Below are 4,897 nucleotides of genomic sequence, written 5' to 3' on the forward strand. Positions count from 1 at the left end.
CGAGCAGAGGAGGTGTATTCGTCTTTGGTGATCTCTCCCTGTTTCCACTTTTTATGTGCTCCCCTTTTGGCCCTTAGGCTGCCCTGGATTTCTCTGGTCAGCCAGGGAAGCCTCCTGGCCTCTTTCCCTCTTTTGCCTCGCTCGGGGATCGTCTTGCTTTGTGCCCGAAGGATCGTTTCCTTAAGGCACAGCCACCCTTCTTGGGCTCCCATCACTTCAAAACTCCTACTCTGTAGTGCGTCCTTGACTAATCGCCTGAGTTCATTGAAATCAGCTTTCCTAAAGTCTAGCACTTTCACCCTACTAGTTACCTTACCCACTCGACGTCTTATGGTGAATTCTATTATTAGGTGATCACTGTCCCCCAGATGGCTACCGATCTGGAGGTCCCCTACCATGTCATCCCCCGTTGCCAATACCAGATCCAGTATGGCATTCCCCCTAGTGGGACCGTGTACCTCCTGTGTCAGGTGGAGGTCCTGTACACAGGTTAGAAACCTGCGTGAGCGGTGGGACTTTGCTGTCTGTGACTCCCAGCAGATGTCCGGGTAGTTTAGGTCCCCCATGACTACCGCCTCTTTAGCTTTGTGCTTCCACAACAAATTTTATAGCACCACAAATGTGATGCCTGTTTCCACCCTATATGTAACACTGGTTTAGTTCTGGGCCTCCACAACAGAACTGTTGCATTGAAGGTGATCAGTGGTGGTTTGAAATATGTTTTACTGTGGTATAAAGATTTTACAATGTCTTGTGAAAGCCTGTGTTATAAGAGTAGACTATATCATTAAAGGGTCATAAATTTAATTATTTACGGTTATAATAGTCAATCTGCTTTGAACATATGCTCAGGGATCTACATTCAACTTCATATTTTAGGCTTATAATTTCCAGTGAAAGATTTACACCATAAAGGTTAAATATTCATAAACACAAGCCTAAGTGCACATGCCATTACTCTGTAATCTCTGCAAATGAGTACACAGATATCTGTTTTACATATTTGGCATTTGCAATTGATGCAATATTTTTAAATTTGTAACTTTAAATGTACCAAATTCTCTATATATGCACATGCACATGTATTGCAAATGTATGAGGTTTGAAATCAGTGTATATAATATTTAAAATTATCCTTGCAGTCTTGCAGATAGAATAATACTAATCCAACACTGAGATGTCAGATAAAAAGAAAACTGCCTTATAGACCACCAGTTTTTAAGACTAATTTCTGCTAGAAAAGTTGGCAGTGTTTCATCAACATAATTCAGGACAATTTTTTGTTTTTTATTTTCCTGAACATAACATAGAACATAATCAGAATCAGACTAGACTATAGCATCATGGAAGAATCACATCCTAACTTCTCCCACTTTACATTGCTGATAGAAAGCTAACCAAATTCTTCATTCAGTGTTTCAAGGAAAAATTAGTGAACAGACTGATAATCAACATCTCCAGTCTTCCACAAGAATAAACACTGGCTGTTAATTTGTTGGCATGGCCATGGAAAGAGGACATGTAATTGTTTGCTTTGATTAAATATAATTTATGCCACTCTGCATGATTATACTGTTATAAAGTAGAAGTCTTTGCTAAGTAATTGGGTATATTTATATAAAGTATATCTCAGTTTCAGAGGTACAGTACCAGAGAAACTTTGACTTACTTTGTACATCCTTATGAATAATAAACAGAAGAACATGACAGGAAAATTTAAGGAACTAGACTGTCTGAAGTGGTTGAAATTATCATATTACCATCTAAAAACTTTAACAAGTGATAGCTATGTCACAGTCATGAAGTTTTACAAACTTTAGCATATGATAGAGTATATTTTATTTTTGCTGTAACATACCATAATTTTCAGCCATAGATATAATTGCATCAGATGATAATAGAGATCTTTTGACTTTTAAGAGATAAAGTGTGTTAAAGATATAAATAAGACTAGGTTTGCTTGGCATTAAGGGGAGTAAGTGCTTTAGGTACTTAAATTCCCCAACAATAAGAAGCAAATTGTATGCTGAAAGTAATTAGAGAAAGAATTGTGTATTATTAAATATTATCTCCATAGCTTATTGAAATAGATCATCCTGACATATATAGAATATTCAACTTCTAAATTCATAGTTAGACTGTGAAACTTTTCTTGACTTCAGTGAATACTCATTTATTTAGCAGTCAGTAGAACTATTCAGTAGAATAAATGGCTAAGGATTGGCAAGTCTAGCCAGACTGTTCGCTGGACATATTGTATAATAAAATACCCCCTGAAAAGGTTTTCTTTCAGGTAATAATAATAAGAAAACCTAACCAAAAAAAAAATGAAAAGAAAACCCCAAGCCTTCATTTCCTACACTACAGCAGACTTTGAATTTAAACAGTTAAACTCCAAATAATTTCTCCACTTTGTTATCCAAAAAACAGCTGAAATGCCTAGACCTAGGAAACTCTCCCCAGAAGACACTTCTTTTGAATATCTCATTTGAAAAGTGAGTATTCATAGATTTTTTTTTATCACACATGTTTGACTGAGGCCCAGAAATTGTTCAGATTATGGGAACAAGAGACGCTCCTTGTTTCTTGCAGAATTTATACTTATAATTAATCTTTTGCATCTAAAAATATCTCAGTTTCTGAGGAAAATGAGTCCAGTCACAATATAAATAACATGTAATACAATCTAGAATAAAGGTAGTTTAAATGTGAGAATGCTGCATTTCTACTTACACAGGCACCCTGGAATCATAATTAAGAAACTGCATCTCCAGTCTACATGATGCAGAGAAATATTCAAAGTATTTCTAGAGCAAAATCACTGTATATCCAAATTCCATTTTTTTAACATGTTATGCAACTCATGCCATATCTAATATATGATGCTACGTTCCATTGGCACTTACAACTCCATTTGAAAGCAACTGGAGATTTGAGTGCCTAGGGCATGCAGAATGAATCCTATTCTATAAGAATATGAGGCCCCTGCTTTAACACATTTCATTTATGATATTCATGAGAAAACATGTTGGGCTTAAAGCCCACCTTGAATGTGATGACTATATACCCAAGGCTATGTTTGCTGACAGACTTTACAGTTTGAACTGTTGCGCTCAGGTTTGTAAAATAAAGGTAAATAAAATAAATTTCTTCCCACCTGACATGGCCGAATGAAAGGATGTGTGAGAAACCAGAAGGGATCTGGCTGATTGCAAGAAGTAACTGTACATCTGTTGACCTTTTCTGCTCGCCTCCTGCTATTATCTTGTTGTTTGGCTGTAGGATAGTGGTTCAGAGCTGGCCAAACAAGAGTGTTAGCCAAAGAATTCCCTCTGCTTTCTAGTGGCATCCTGGGTCTACTACAGTTTCGCAATTATGCACCCTTCAGCTTTATACAGTACAAAGCATTGATCAAAGTAATTCTGAAAACACAGGGGAGGACTGGAGCTCAGACTGCTGAATGGAATCTGAGCCCTTGTCAGTCAAGCAAGCTGTCTGCTGGTTGGATACATTCTGAACTAAAACAGCCCTTTCTTAATTAGTATTGAGATTTACCCATCAGCAGCACAGAAACAGGCAAGGTAAAACCCAGAATCTCAGAATAAGTGTAAATTTAAGGACTCACATACAGATGCACCCTCTGTAGATTTAATCACACGCAAGCAAAACACTTTTGGGTTTATAAAATAAAGTAAATAGCTGAAATCCAGCAGAGTGATTGCATCCAGACAACAGAACTTGCACAATAAATAAAGCTGAAAAAGCAAACTCCCAACAAGGGTTTCTAAAACTGAAGAATGGTTTACCTTGTCACTGACAGATTTCAACAGGGGAAAAAAAACAAGTGAAACGGCTCGGCAAAACTGGACATATTACAACCTGATAGTCTTGCAGAAGCATAACCAAATGTAGAAAAAGATTTAAAATAGTGTGAAAATTATATGAAAGGAAAATTCTCTTTTTCATTTCCATGCAGTACTTGTGCTTGACTCTGTACTTGTGTACATTTCTGTACAAAATGATCTGCAAGTCACAGTGTCAGCAGACAGTCATTTGCATAGGGTATTAGCCAGAAGGTTTTTCTCCCTGGAGCAGAGTGAGAACAAAGGACTGAATATTTCCAGACAGTGAAAGATCTGAAAAATTGGAGACTCAGGGACTAAGAATAAGATGATGGATGCATTCACAAAATGGACTTCCAAAGTGACTAGAGTCTCCAGATCAATGCAAGTGGCTGTAGCAGACTGTACATACACATACAGCTTGCAATCTGCTACAGTGCAAACACGGGAGGCAACTTGCAAGAAAGACAATGTGAGAGACAATAGAATTATTTATGTAGGGAACTAAAAATGCTGCTTCTTTTAAAGTAAATTCTAACACTCTGGAGTCATGATTCCCTATTTGTGCTATAATTCAGACTGATTTGTAAAGCATGCTCCTCAGACTATGGGATAAATGATATGCAACTCCTTTTTATTTGATAGTCAAAAGCATCTGTTTGCAAATTTGGAGGAAGGATCTAATGAAGGTGAAAAGCCAACACATTTTTGTCGCAGTGTGATATTTAAACCACACTAATTGTTGGTTACTCCTGCCAACTTTAAAAAATGTACAATAATTTATCATACAGAATGTTAACAAAGTTTATATTCTGTGAACAGAATAAATTTCACAGACCAGAGGAAAATTAAATCATTACATGAACTATAATTTACTTGAAAGCTTAAATCCTTGTATTCTTGACTTTTTTTTACCTTGATTTTAAATAAGATTTGTCTTTTTTCATCATTTTACCATTCTGGACATACAGAAAATGTGATGCTCCTGAGTTTCATGCTCTCTTCTACTTTAATTTTAGGGGTAACTTCACATGCTGGGGGTTTGAAAAGAGGGA

General features: G+C 36.7%; 1 protein-coding gene across 2 annotated transcripts in view; it reads right to left on the bottom strand.

The window, feature by feature from the left end:
* The window catches only part of NAV3 (neuron navigator 3), a 398,015-nt gene that overhangs the window by 43,740 nt on the left and 349,378 nt on the right, over nucleotides 1-4,897 (bottom strand). The window lies entirely within an intron of this gene.

This window comes from Alligator sinensis, unplaced genomic scaffold (genome assembly GCF_000455745.1).
Source record: "Alligator sinensis unplaced genomic scaffold, ASM45574v1 scaffold465_1, whole genome shotgun sequence".
Taxonomy (NCBI): domain Eukaryota; kingdom Metazoa; phylum Chordata; order Crocodylia; family Alligatoridae; genus Alligator; species Alligator sinensis.